This window comes from Rhinolophus sinicus, chromosome 3 (assembly GCF_057876585.1).
Source record: "Rhinolophus sinicus isolate RSI-liver-muscle chromosome 3, RSI-T2T, whole genome shotgun sequence".
Lineage (NCBI taxonomy): Eukaryota > Metazoa > Chordata > Mammalia > Chiroptera > Rhinolophidae > Rhinolophus > Rhinolophus sinicus.
Genome location: NC_142503.1, coordinates 159,956,595 through 159,971,889, shown reverse-complemented (window position 1 = coordinate 159,971,889; position 15,295 = coordinate 159,956,595). Strand labels below are relative to the sequence as shown.

Here is a 15,295-nt window from a genome sequence, read left to right as displayed (position 1 = left end):
GTGAATGAATGAATGAATGAATGAATGAATAGAAGAAAAGGTTTCTGAGCTCTCTTCCAGTCTTGTCAGGGGAAGAGGAAATTCTCTCCACTTTCTTAAATAGGGAATTAGAAGGCTGCTCGGGACATGTAGTGGGGATCTGTGATGGGGTGTGGGTTGGATAGAGAAGACACCAGTTAGGATGGTGGCAGTTGGGGTAAACCCCATCCCAGGATAGAGATTCAAGAAACACAGGAGCAGAACTGTATAAAAGACATTTGCAAGCCACTTATAAGCTCGGGGGGTATAAGTAGGCATGATATACCCTGCTGGTTGTCTGTCTAAATCCCTTCCTGCCTTGGGAAAGCAGAGCATTGGTCCCCATGGCCATGAGCTGTGGACAGGGCACCCTGGTTCAAGCCCTGAGGGAGTGGTCTTGACTCAGTTCTAGCCAATGAGACCTGAGAAGAAATCTGCTGGGGTGGAGGCATAGTTCTGGGAGAAATTCTCTTGTTATTAAGAAGAGACAAGCAAGAAGAAACCATTCCTTTCTTCTAACTCTGGAAATCTTGATGCTTGGAAGTGCCTCAGCTGACTTGGGACCACAAAGGGAGGAACCAATGCATAGAGGGTGGCAGAGGGGAACGAAGGATAGAATCTGGGTCTTCTATGTCACTGAGCCTCTGGATTAACCAATCCTAGACCCAACTTACCTCTGGTCTTGTTAAATGGAACATAAATCCCGCTATTGTTTAAGCCCATTTGAATCAGAGTTTCTGTAACTTGAAGTCAATAGTGGTTATGGTTTTATGAGCATCTAACCTTCCCTCTTCTAGTGATTCATCAATTTTACCAGGATCCAGGCTTCATATGTGTAGAATGAACTAGACATGTAAATCCCCAAACTGTGGGTTCTTTGCTTCTTAGAATCAGTATCTATAATGAATAAAAAAATTTAGCATATGCTGCTCGGGGCGGCCGGATGGCTCAGTTGGTTAGAGCGCGAGCTCTCAACAACAAGGTTGCCGGTTCAATTCCCACATGGGATGGTGGGCTGTGCCCCCTGCAACTAAGATTGAAAATGGTGAGTGGACTTGGAGCTGAGCTGCACCCTCCACAACTAGATTGAAGAACAATGACTTGGAGCTGATGGGCCCTGGAGAAACACACTGTTCCCCGATATTCCCCAATTAAAAAAAACCGTTAGCATATGCTCATTATAAATGTATCAGTAAATAACTAGGCTACGTGCTGGCAGAGATACCTCACCTGAGCTACCTTGCTACCCAAGATTGGAAAGTCTATAGTAAGTGGCTTCTATTCAAAGAAGCAGCTGGAACATGGGACTTGGTAAGAAACTTGATTGTGGATTATATGCTATTTCGTTGGTAACACAAATATTTGTTTCTAGCTGGAGTAGAAGTCCCATATTAATTAGAGACAGAAATGCTGACTTGGTTTATAAGAATGTAGACAAGAAACACTCCTCATTCCTGACTCCAAAAAGTTAGGGTGCGAGAGGAGGGAGTGACGTTATTCATACCGAAACAGACTGCATTTCTTGTGACACTTTAAGAAATCACAGAAAATAGTGACATCAAATACAATTAATCTTTCTATCTGGCAGCCAATAGCCTTTCAGCACTTCTATTTTATTTCCCCCCTCATTAATTTTAAATATTATTGACAAGACTTTTTAAAATCTCTTAATTTGTTTTTATTCCCCTCCCACCCCATGTAGTGACCCCTCTCCCTTCTCCCATTTGAGCAGAAAATAGGTTCTGTGTTTCCTTATCTCAAAGGAGTTTTGTGGCAGAGCAGAGAACACAAGTTGCCTGCAAGATACTTTCCTTCTTTACTTTTGTTTTCGGAAGCTAACGCCATTAGTTTATTGGTGTATGTGGTGGGGGAGGGATTGTAAGGGAAACATGAAGAAAATGGAAGGTTCATCAGACTAAAAGATTCCTGGAGATAGGAGGGAGAGACAGAGGTCTACATGTCTGTCAAGCCTTAGAGATGAAGCCTCCATAATAGTATGCTAAGGAGGTGACCAAGTCTTCAAAAGTTTATCTTTGTGGTACACCTAGGGAGGTAAGACTCTAGGCAACAGCTTTGTCAAAGAGCCCCATGCTTAAAGTGCCCTGGGGAATAAAACGAGCCAACAGGTTTGAAGGGATTGCAATGGCCAGGACAATGGGTGTCTCAGTGGTCACCAATACAGTCCAATGACTGGTAACCAGAAGACCTCCCTCGTATATTGGCACTATGAGACCCTAGGCTTCCAAATGACTCTTGGGGTGAGGAGGCTTGGGGGCCCATCAAATATGCCTGGGAATCCATTTCCTTCTTACTATGTAAGAAAAGATGAAGTTGAAATTAAGTGATTTAAATACATTAAAAAAACTCAGTATCTCTTGCCACATAGGTCTGTGACCTGGGAATCATACCTGCAAATATTGACTATTTAGAGCCCATGCTGAATGAAATTTCTCTCTGCATGACTGGTTATGTCCACTTTGGTAACATGCCAGAAACACTTGACTTTAGATTTGTCTTAAAATCTCTAAGTACAGCTGCTCTCATGTGGAGGGCCATACCATGCTTGCTTCCAGAGCATTCTAAATAGAGACCAACCAGCAAACACCTCTTTAGATTTGAGAACAGGAACATCAGGTGGCCCAATCTAATTCTTGGTTGCAAGCAACAGAAGCCAACCCTAGCTAGCTTTATTTAAGCTGGAATGTATTAGAAGGATATTGAATAGTTCACAGAATGGATGGGAGGGTGGAGAACAAACCTCAGAAAATGGGCTGGAAACCAAGAGAGAATGAATGGGCAATCAGGCTCACAGTCAAGGTCGTGCCACGGGACAATCTGCCCCTGCTTGTACCTCACTGCTGCCCACAGGATGACATCATCTACACAAGTGGCTTCTGAACTGTCCTTGAAACTTTGCTTTACTTCCTTGATAGTCAAAGTCCTAGAGAGATGGGACTGAGTTTGGGACCTGTACCCATCCCTGGGTGTCTGGTGTAGGGAGAGTGTAGAGCCCTGCGCCTCCCCAACACCACGCAATGGAGAAGTCCCTCCAGATGAAAGGGGATGCTGAGCAGAACACAAACAAACTAGACAAATATCTACCATGTTCCCAACCACTTAGGGAGAACAAAAGGGTGTTAAAGTTCTGATAGCTCCAGCTTTAAATGAACTACCTTGGAAATGTATTTGCCTTGTTTCTTGGAATCAAGCCCTGTAAAAGCTTTATGTAAGCTCATAATTTCACTCCCAGATCGATTTGTAAGCCGTGACCCTGATTCCTGCTGTGTACTTTGCCCTGCTCCCCGGCCCTGGGTTGCTTCTTCTGTTGATTTTAGATTGCTGCAGCAGTTCCCTGAGCTCAGGGACTGAAACGCTTGCCAGGCACCTAAGTTCAGAACAACCTTCTCTCTCCATTTCTCACCTCTTCCCTCCACCCTGATGCACATGCGTCCTGCTGACTTCCTGGTCAAGTTAGGAGGGAAGATAAACTTAAGGACCATAGATTTAGAAGGCCATTTTTGTCTCCTTACTTACAGGCAGAACGAAATCCTCAGAAAAACAGGAATATGGCCTGTTTTTTAAGCTCTTCAGAAGCGGGAAAACACTATCCTTGATATATCCAACAGTAAATAAGACAAACTGTGTTGGAAGATTCAGTAGAAAACAAAGAACACTTGATAAAAACAGGAAAAAGGATACCCGTAGACTGGCTCCAAATCCAGTCACGTGCACAGGAGGAAGATGTCCAAGGGGTCATGACAATGGCCAGGGACATATCATTCCCACACCTGTGATAGCTCCTTGCTGCTTCTGCAGCTTTGAGCGATGGGCATAGCAAGGAGACAAAGCGTGTGCTCCTTTTAAGGCAGGAAAGGAGCCCTCTTACCTCTGGCAACATTGAATGGAAAAAGCCTCAGGATCTGTATCTGACAAAAGAATCTCCATTTTTTTCTAGCAGTTCATCAGGATCCAGGACATGATAGAGACATATGCTCTGGAAAAGGAAAACCGAGGTGGGTTCTAAGGTCACCTACAGCTATGCAACAGTGAGGGCTACCAACTCTTAGAAATTATTTATAAGCTACAAATGACCAATGCTTAATAAATGTTTATTAGCTCATGTTCTTTTAAAAAGAAAAGTTTGAGAAATTTTGTGTAAAGGCAAAATCTTTCCAATGCTTCTGGTTCTAATTTTCCTTAACTTAAATACAGAGCAAAATATAGTTTGCTCTGTATTTAAGGGTCTTGTGTTGTTAGTTTAGCAAAAGGAAGGGCAAAGTCCCTCCAAGGCTGTCTGTCCACTGTCCTCAACACGTGTGTGACTAAATGTGCCAAACATCAGGACCTTGAAAGCCACAGCACTAGTGGCCTCAAAATTGGCCACGGGCCAAGCAAACAGGTTCTGGCCAGCCACACCTGAGGTTTTGAAAGCTACTTTGTACCCAACCCTGAGGTTCAGTGTGAAGCCTGGGCAAGCACAGGCAAGCTTCTGCTGAGTTCCGTGGATGTGTGGAGTATGCCTCCTCTGGGCTCGCTTCAAGTTAGGCTCTGAAATGGGAAACCTGGGGCAAAGGGAAGAGGTCCCAAAGGAAAACAGAGCAACTCTTAAGTTTCTAAGGGCTCCACTAAGATGCAGAATCCTGTATCTCCTCCCTTTGTTCCTTCTCTCATAGCTGGTCAATCTGGTAAAGAAGGACTTTCTGCCTCACGTAGCAGCAAGAATGTTAAAAGAGAGGAAGAAAGTTAAACTTCATATTTGTCTCATTTTTCACCAGAAGTGAAACTAAAGTATACCGTATTTATAAGTATTCTGTAAAATATAAATAAACTATACAATATTGAAGTTCCTCACATTTTTCTAAATGTGATTGACAACGACTAAAGGTCATGGAATGAGGACTTTGTATGACTCACATTTCTTAGCTGTCACACTTACCCCATAATAAAAGGCTTTCCAGACTATTATTACTTCAGGAACACTAGCATTTCTCAGGGGACCTCCCTACCCCAAGGAGTTTTTATTCTGTCTCTGAAGAAGATATTCTCAAAGAGTGAGTCAATTTATCATGTTAGTTAAGGCATACATTACTCAGCCATCAATCTTTACACCTATCAGATCTGCCTAGATTTGCTGTATTAGATAAAGTTACACATCTGAAGGCAAGCATTCAGCTGGTCAGAAATTGCCAGGGTGAGTTTTACAAGCAGTGGTAGAGGCCCTCCTACTTCCACGGCTTTTAGTATACATTGTTGGCTCTTGAGCGTGATGTTTTAAGGTTCAGAAGGAAGTAACAAATGACTTAGATTCCAAAATGAAAGTGTTATCTATGAGTTCCACAAAATTCAGGTGCGTTATATATTTTAATTTATATAATTTAATTTAAAGACACGCCCAAACTCCACCAATGCTCCTTTCATGCCCAGCAGATGACCTAGCCTCCTGCCTCATTGAGCAGGGAAAAGGCCTCAGGACTGATCATTTCTCTCCTTCCTACTTCTTCACTTATAGTTGCACTCACCTCCTTCCTTCCAGCTGAAGGAATGTGTGCCCTCGTCCAAGACTCACCATGGGGTTCCCGATACTTCCCCCTCACCACCCTGAAACCTCAAGCCATCAATAGGCCCCATTCTTTTCTTTCTGCTATTTCTCCCTTCCTACTAATCCCCCCTTTTCATCTTCTCCCTAAGAAACACGGTCACCACTCCCCTGAAAAACCTCTCGGTTCTACTCCCCTTCTCACTTGCCAGTCTCCTTGAAAGCACTGTCCTTCTCTCGCTTCCCTGGGCATGCAGGCCTCACCTGACAGCCTTTAACCTAACCTTTTTTCAACGTATGCTTTCTCCTTTGGCTGTTTACATCGATTCTCATGGTTTCACATATTACTTATGAACTGATAATTACAAAGACCAATCTTTAGCCCTGAATTATCTTCTACGTGCATATTGGCCGTATCCACCTGGCTGTACCAGAAGCACCTAAATGAACAAGTCTAAATCCAAATTGATTCACTGGCTCATCTCTTCTCAAACCCACACCCTCAGAAAATGCCTGCATTTATCCACCTCAAAGTTATTTTCAAATATCAGAAATTCTATAAACAAAAAAAGATTGCATTTACATTAAGTAACCCCAAAGATACATACAGAGGAATATGGGGGAAATCTGTGACACTCATAAAAACAAACAAGCAAAAATACCAAAGAATAACCTAAAAGATTATTGAGTTAGAGAAACTCCAAAGGAGTATAGAAAAATATATTAAAATAGTGAATTAAAGTAGTGTCTTAGAGACCCTGGTGAAGATCAGACATGTCTAACAATTAAGAAGTCATTAACTGGTGGTACTTGCTTGGATTTAATTTGCTTAGACCTACCATTTCCAACTGAAAGGATCAAAGGACATCCTTACCTGGACTGTGGAGTTACTGTGGACCCGGTGGATTTGCCTGTTGGATCTGCCCAACACAGCAGGAAAGGTTGCTTCCAGAAGAAGAGCAAATGTGATTTGCAGCTTCCCATATTCAGTTGTGGTAAGAGCAGACGCCACAGTAATCAAGCCTTAGAAATACCAAGGGAAAAAGCCAGGAGGAAAGATGGATGTTAAAAATCTTCACTTATTCCACGTGCTGAACAAAATTATACACATCACAAATTAAAGTTACAAGTGACTCTGAGATCTAAGAGAACTGTATTTCATCAATATTTGTCAGTTCCCATCTCTAATGTGTGTATTATTCAGTGACCTTAGACGAATGACTTAAATTTTCTGAGACAACTTCCAGATCTAAAAAAAAAGACTCTCACAATTAAATATCACTTGACAAAATCAAGCTCAAGCCCAAGAGAGACAGTTAAATGTTCGAAATTCCCAGTCTTGCCAAGTGACTTGTAGAATGTTCAAATATAACTTTCTAGTTGCCAAAAAATGGAATAATGTTAGCTTACATTTCTAGGAAATGTTATATGAGGCAATTTGGAAAATCCACCTGCTGTGCCTAAGCCTGAATCTAAAACAGTAAATGGTCCATTTTTCTCCGGAAGTTGAGTTCTACTGAATTAATCTTGTTACAAGACGAAAGCCTGAAAGTAAATATGATGAATCACTCCTCCTACCATGCGTGCTTATTGCAGGGCTAGCAGCCGTTCTCCGCTTTCTTTGCAACACAGCTCTAGTAAGGAGCCAAACATCTGAAGAAAATTGTGATCAACAGATGCTTGTTTCCATAATTGGCATGCTTCCAATAGCCAACTCCACATTTAATTAGCCACTTATCTGAAGCTGAAAAGGATTTCTAAGCATTCTAGTAATCTGTGCTCATTCTTTCCACTGGTCCATGCTCCAGCCCCACGTGCCTCCTCACCCAGAAGTCTTTGAAGCATGCATATTGAACACAGGATGTGTGCTAATTCTTACTGGAAATGAACAATTCTGTAAAAATGTTCATAAGATTTTTCTGCTAGGGATAAAGAGTAGTATTCCATTGAACTGAAGGCCACATATGGTACGTGGGAATGGCACTGGAAATGAAGCCGCACATGTGACTCAGGACTAGCGGGTCTGTGTTTTCCCTGGGTTAACTCACAACTCTTCTGCTGTGACCTATCCAGCCCTGGGCTCCAACCTGCAGCCAGATCACAGCTGGTCCCAGGGGCTGCATTAATTTAATCCTGCTTGAGCAATACCCCCACTCCACTCTTTGCTCTGCTGACTGTGTATTCAATGAATTCTGTCATAGCTCCAAAATCCTTGGAACAAAGGAACGGTCTACATTTAGTCCTCTTGACAACTATCTGCTATAAGATGGGGTTTCTAGGAACTGACGTGATCACACGACTCTGCAATCACCTCAGGGGGGTTTGTTGGCTCAGGGGGCCGGTGTCAAGCTGAAACAGAAGCTACATATGCCCATGGGTTATTGGCAGATGGTGTGGGAGGTCAGGCAGAGCACTCTCTGCTGTGGACGTGTTCCTTTTGCCTGCCCAGCGTCCTCTGCCCTGTGTGCTGGGACCAGAACTCCTCTGGTCCCATGTGCTGAACCCATCCACATGGTTAAGTCAGCTGACCCTCCCCAGCGCACCCCAATTCCTCCAAGGTCAGTGACTGGGAGAAAGTTGGATGTACGATCCAGATTCAGACCTCTTTGAAATTTGGTTTTTCAGAAAAGGCTGTCTCCATGGTCACTGAACTAAAACATGTGAGTCTTGCTCACCACTTGGCAAGAATCTGTCTACCAGGTGGAGGAGGGGCCTTCCCATGCCACCCCGTTTGAGCCCTGGATCCAGCCCTGTTGGAGCCAAGATTAGCCTGGATCTCACTTCCATGAGCTAATCAAGTCCCATTTTTACTTAAGCTACACAGGACGCAGTTCTTTCCCAGAAAGCTTCCTTACTAATAAACACCTAACCTCATCCTCTCCCTAGCTTCTGTCTAATTTATTTAGATGATTATCTTCCTACTTTTTGTTGTCTTTGCCTAAAATTCTCCATATCCTCCCCTCTGACCCTTTAAATTCCGGTCAAGGACCCAGTAACCCCACTTCTGGATATTTATCCAAAGAAATCCAAAACACTAGTTCAAAGGGACATGTGGATCAATATGTTCAATGCAACATTATTCACAATGGCCGAGATATGGAGGCAGCCTGGGTGTTCATTAGTGGATGAATGGATAAAGAAGAGGTGGTACATATATACAATGGAATATTACTCTGCCATAAAAAAAAATGAAATCTTGTCATCTGCAACAACATGGGTGGACCTAGAGGGTATTGTGCTGAGTGGAGTAAGTCAGACAGAAATGGACAAATATCATATGATATCACTTACATGTGGAATCTAGAGAACAGAATAAACAAACAAACAAAACAGAAAGAAGCTCAGAGATACAGATAGCATTTTGATGGTTGCCTGATTGGGAGGGCTGGAGGGATGGGTGAAGGGGGGAAGGGGATTAAGAGGTACAAATTGGTAGTTACAAAATAGTCATGGGGATGTAGAGTATAATATGGGGAATATGATCAGTAGTACTATAATAACTATGTGTGGTGTCAGATGGGTGGTGACAACTTTGTAAGTTATATAAATGTCTAATCACGAATATAATACTGTGTGTCAACTGTAATTGAAAATATATTTTTAAAAAATAAAAGAAAAAGCTTGAAAAACTGTTAAAGGAAGACACAGGAACTCTAAATGTGCCCAGAGTCCACCTTCCCAATGCCCTTCATTTCCTGACACAGAGAGCCCTCAAGGCAAGGAGCCCTCCTCTGTGGGCTCTGAAGGACAGCATCATCCATGAAGTGAGTCCTCCAGGGCACTGGGGCAGCACAGAGTCCTGTAGAGTTGACATATGTGTGAACCTCCTAAAAAGCTTACACAGGGATTAAGTAGGTATTCTTTTTGTGAATACACAATCATGAAACTGTCTTCACAAATATCTAAATTCATCTTGGCTCTTCACTAGGTGGTAGTTTTGAGGCCAGAAATCACATCCAATAAGTCTAACTTCATAATGTGTCATATTAGCTCTTGATGCTCAAATGTCTTTAGTACATAGATAATAAATTGTATTTTTCGATCCTTATTTTAAACACTGTCCAATTTGTAAATGTTTTTAGACATCATTCCCGAGAAAGCATTCCCTGAAACTTAAATGTTTTACTCAGAGAAGGACGCCTCAGTTCCCTCATCAGCACCCTGTACTTTTATTTGCCCACAAATTCAGGTAGACTAGAATGTGAATAAGAAGAGTGGGGAGAGCATTTTAGAAACAGACACACTGACAGGGATAAGCAGTGAGAAAAAGTGGAGAAGAGAGAAAATTTATATCAAAAGTAAGCATAACAAAAGAATCGGCTAAAAGTTGAAAATGTTTATCTCAGGAGAGGAAGAAATCTCCTCACATATTCTCCTAGCCCCATCTCTACTCCACAGTGTAAAAGAGTGATTTTTTTTTTCTTTTTTAAAGATTGTATTGGGGAAGAGGAACAGGACTTTATTGTGGAACAGTATGTACTTTCAGGACTTTTTCCAAGTCAAGTTGTTGTCCTTTCAATCTTAGTTGTGGAGGGTGCAGCTCAGCTCCAGCCCAGTGGCTGTTGTTAGTTGTAGGGGACGCAGCCCACCATCCCTTGTGGGAGTCGAACACGGCAACCTTGTGGTTGAGAGCCCACTGTCCATGTGGGAATCGAACTGGCAGCCTTCGGAGTTAGGATCATGGAGCTCCAACTGCCTGAGCCACCGTGCGGGCCCCTTTTTTTCTTTTTCTTAAAGTTTATTGAAGTGACAATTGTTAGTAAAGCTACATAGTTTTCAAGTGTACAATTCTATAATACATCATCTATATATCATGCTGTGTGTTCACCACCCAGAGTCAGTTCTCCTTCCATCACCATATATTTGATCCCCTTTACCCTCATCTACCATCCCCTTACCCCCTTACCGTCTGGTAACCACTAAAGTATTATCTGTGTCTATGAGTTTTTGTTTCTTCATTTGTTTGTCTTGTTCCTTTGTTGTTTTCAGTTTTATATACCACATATCAGATTTTTTTTTTTTGTATCAAGCCTTGTAGAATTCCGGTAGTCAGTTTTCAAGGTAACCCTGATGATCCTTGGCTGGTGGTATTCACACTCCTGTATAGTCCCCTCCCACAATGAATAGAGCTGACTCGTATAACCAATAGGATGTTGTGGAAATGATGGAATGTGACTTCTGAGGCTAGGTCATAAAAGACATTGTAGCTTCCTTTTCTCTTTTGGATCAGTTGATCTGAGGGAGGGCAGCTAGCATGCCATGAAGACACACAAGCAGCCCTGTGGAGAAGCCCACATGGTGAGAAACTGAGGCCTCCTGCCAACACACAGGACCCACTTACCAACCATGAGAATGATCCACTTTGGAAGTGGATCCTCCACCCCAACTCAAGCTTTCAGATGTCTGCAGCCCCAGCCAACGTCTTGACTGCAATCTCATGAAAGACATGGGAAAGCCCAGAACTACCCAGCTAAGCTTGTCCCAAATTCTTGGTCCACAAACTATGAGATAATAAATATTTATTATTGTTTTAAGTCATTGAATCTTAGAGTAATTTGTTAGGCAACAATAGATAACCAATACAAAAACTATTTAACTCTATACTATATGCTCATGTAACTTTGATTTTAAAAATTATAATCTATTGTATGATATTTATACATATTTTCTGGGATCCTTAACCAATACCAAAATTCAAGATTATGGACAAAATGATGGGTTGTAAGGCCAGCTTGTATATATAAGAACCAATCCTCCTTAGACCTTTTTCTGACATATCAGTACTTAAATTTCAAGAGAACAATGAAACGAGGACCCTTTCTTTCAGTCCTACAGTCCTATATTTAATGTTTTAGTTTAGCTTAAACCTAGCCAAGAATGCATCTGTAAAAGGGTGTATGTATATTGGGGTGGTGGGGGGAGACACATACATACTTGTACTTCTATGATTGGAGGGAAAAGATCAGGGTTTAAAAGTATAAAAGTAATAAGTTCATTAAAGAAAATTAAAACATACGTAGGTAGAAAAAAAATTACTTGAAGTACAGGTGCTACTAGAACTGCAGTTCACATTGTTGCTTACTTCCTTCACATTTTTTTTGCTTACTTGTTTGCTTGCTCATTTTGTATGGCACTAGTTGTTGACAAAGGGTGAATCAATGTTGAAGCCTAGCCTTGACAATCCTAGCAAAAGCTTTGCTTGATTACATTTTTTCAAGATTCATTCTCAAAAGTACAGAAATGAGTAATAAAAATGTATGTGTGTATAAAGTGCACTTTAGTAAAATACTTAACAAGCATTTTTCAGCACTTCCTGTGTACGCCACACCAGAGCAGCTGTTTCCGGAAATCCTAAAGAAGACAGTTTCCGCCCTTAAAGTCTAAATCTTACTTTATACCACTACTCAGCTAGCTCCAAAACTCATTTGTTTCATTGTGAGCTGTATTGTTCTGATCATTTGATACAATAGAATTTTTGTAAAAATTTAGATCCTTCATTATTCTATAATGCCTAGAGACCTTGAATAGAATCTTTTTGTATAAAAGAAACAAAACAAAACAAAACAAAACAAAAAATCGTATTTCTAGTTTTCACCTCACTGCTGAAGACAGGAAGTACCAAGCTGGCTTCAGTAGAATCAGGTCAGATGCTTCTGTCTTCAGTTAATATAGAGGAAAAACACTATTAGTTAAAGGCCTACTTTGTACCTAGCATTTTACATAGACTATCTTTAGTCCTTACAACAGCATCAGAAGGTAAGTAAACTGCCTAAAATCATCCAGTTTGTCAGTCCTGGAGCCTGGATTGGAAGTTCGGTCTGGAACTCCAGAGCCTTTGCTCTTTTCATAGCACCACCGACCTATTAAATGGGGCTCTTATTTTCCATCTGATCCCCAGTCCTCCTACTACTTGTACCAACATAGCTTTACAGGTCTTTGTCCTCCCGTGAGAAACTGAAGTGTCTCATGAGGAATAATGAGCTGAGTTCTGTGGGAGACGTGGGGGATATGGAGAGGGTCTACATGCAAGACTGCCATTCCTCAGCCTTTTCCCCACAGACAGAAGTGGGAGCGAAACACCTTGCCCAGAACCCTTCATTGTTAAAAATGTGTAAGTCCTTTCTGAACAAGAAGGGGAAAGTTTTACTGACAAGAGTTAAAATATTCACAGAACAGACCAGATACCGTAACTTAATCTTATCATTTAATCTCTTTCATTTTTTCTGATGCTTATTTCCTGGGCCAGCAATTTTCATTTGCTTGAAGAGTTACAAGCTGATTTCTTTCTATTAGAAACGATCCCTTCCTTGGTGTTGGAAGGAAGGGTTTAAACATTCCCACCTTGAAATAATGCCATTAACTATTCAGATTCCACTGACAGCTACAGAACACCCATGTGCCAGACACTGTTCTTGGAGATTTTAGGTGCTTTAGCTCGTGAATGCAACTTCCTGTCTGGAAATGTTGAGGCGAGGGTATCCCTTCCTGCACATACAACTTCTCTACTCAATGACTTATTTCAACAGTGATTTCTGAACACCTACTAATCACTTGGCTAGTAATTATCTGTAGATAGTCAGTAGCTGCTCTCTGCTGCTTTGGCTGCAGGTCCAGAGAGTAAATGAAGAAAATAAGTAATGCTTGTCATGAGAGCTAACGCTCATGCAGGGCTTAGGGTGGGCCACGCACAGTTCAAAGTGCTTTACACGCATTAACCCATTTCATCCAACCCCAACTCTCATTTTACGGATGAAGAAACTGAGGTGCAGAAGGGTTAAGAAACTTGCCCGAGCTCACACAGCCTGTAGAGCCAAGATCTGAACCCAGGCAACTGGGCTCCAAGTCCATATTCATAGACTGTGCAACATCGGTTCTCACATGATTAGCTTAATGGTAGCTCGGGAAAGTTGTTATTCAAAATGCAGACAAATGTTTTCCCCAAATGCCAACCCTGGCAAAAATCATTTATGTGACAATATTGTACCTCTTATAGTCCTGAGCAAAGAAATGGTTAAAATGAGCTTTTTCATGTGTCCTGAGCAGTTCTGCATGTTGAGTGTATCCTCTACTTAGCCGCATGCAATTGCTGACTCTGCCGTTCAGAAGAATCACATTGAAGCTGAAGTGGTAATAATTCAAAATTGACAAGCTTAGAGAGACTTGAAAAGTCAGGCCTGTCATTAGCATTTAATGGAATCAAGTATTTAGTAGACTATAGTAGAAAGTATTACAAGAATAAGTCTCAATAAATCAGCAGATTCCAGGAATATTTTGAGATAAAGAATTTTTAAAGTATTCTATGTATAAGAAGTGGTGGTTATTCCTGGAAATGAACCCCTTAAGCTGACAGAACAATTTTAGATTAAAATATTTAGAAAGGTTCAACTAGAGCAAAAATAACTGAAACCTTAAAAAAAATTTTCAACAGTACATGGTTCTAAAGATACAACACATTACAAAATAGTCACGGGGATGTAAAGAACAGCATAGGGAATATAGTCAATAATATTGTAATAACTACGAATGGTGCCAGGTGGGTACTAGACTTACCGGGGGGATCACTTCATAAACTATATAAATGTGTAACAACTATGCTGTACACATGAAACTAATATAAAATAATATTGAATGTCAACTGTAATTGAAAAAAATAAACATTTTTCTCATACTGATTTTTCCTCTTCTTTTTCAAATGTGACATGAACATAATTGAACAAAATACATCATAAAGACAATTTCCTAATTCTTTAATGACATATTTTCAAATTCTAAGTTCAATATCATTATACATTGTTCATTTAAAGTCACTTTTGATAGTAATAGAAGCTACCTATGAATGTAAACTATGAATGTAAAGACCAGAATACTGTGTACAAGTTATTTTATCTGAAAGAAAATCTTATATTTAAAGCCAAAAGCTATGCATGCTGTACTGTCTTTTAGTGTTGATCTCGCTTGCTTTTTCCTCATCAAATATTTTTGTCTTTAAAAATATATATACAACAGACTTGTTAATACTGAGAAAAAAATATTGACTTCCTAGCTGTCATACAATTAAAGTATGACCCTGTTATATAAAAGTAAAACATAATCACAATTGCATACAAGCTCAATATAACCCTTATAAAAGATTTTTAAGTCTTGATATAAGTAAATTCTATTAGTTCCTACCTATGACATGTTAATCTGAGACTTAGATACTAGAAGATTATTTTATTGAATTAAGCACTAAACGTAGTGTAAATTCCTTTCTTGTTCAGTTCAGTGTGTCAGTGACCCCTGAAGAATGAGTGAGACCCAAGTAATTTTAGTTTGAAGAAGTCACATAAAATTGGCATTTCCATCATTTCTCAGAAACCACCCAACAACAACAACAAAAGGAAATGAGACAGGAATAAAAATCCCATCTTCAACAAAAAATTTAAGACTGGTGAGGTTCCTAACCACAAAATAGGTGGAAGGGGTGTCAAAAGCAGTGGCGTTTGAGCATGAAAGGACGCTGAGAGAGGGCACCCAAGGCTACATATCTCACAAAGAGTTTAATAGTTCAGCCAATGAGATGTGTATACTGAGGTGAAAAATCAATAGCTCCATTTGTACAACAATGGAATATGAGTTGAGTTGTTTCCCCCACAGAAGACATGTTGAAGTCCTAACTCCTGGTAACTGTGAATGTGACTTTATTTGGAAATTGAGTTTCCAGATACAATCAAAGTAAGATAATGTCATAATGGATTAGGG

The 15,295-nt window shown here is 40.6% G+C and overlaps 1 long non-coding RNA gene across 1 annotated transcript in view; it reads left to right on the top strand.

The window, feature by feature from the left end:
- LOC109444439 (uncharacterized) overlaps nucleotides 1–8,914 on the top strand; it is a 31,873-nt gene extending 22,959 nt beyond the window's left edge. Inside the window, exons 3-4 of the long non-coding RNA XR_002136856.3 lie at nucleotides 3,974–4,031; nucleotides 6,388–8,914. This is a non-coding gene — a long non-coding RNA (uncharacterized LOC109444439). The remainder of the gene's footprint in view (nucleotides 1–3,973; nucleotides 4,032–6,387) is intronic.
- The last annotated feature ends 6,381 nt before the right edge of the window (nucleotides 8,915–15,295 follow it).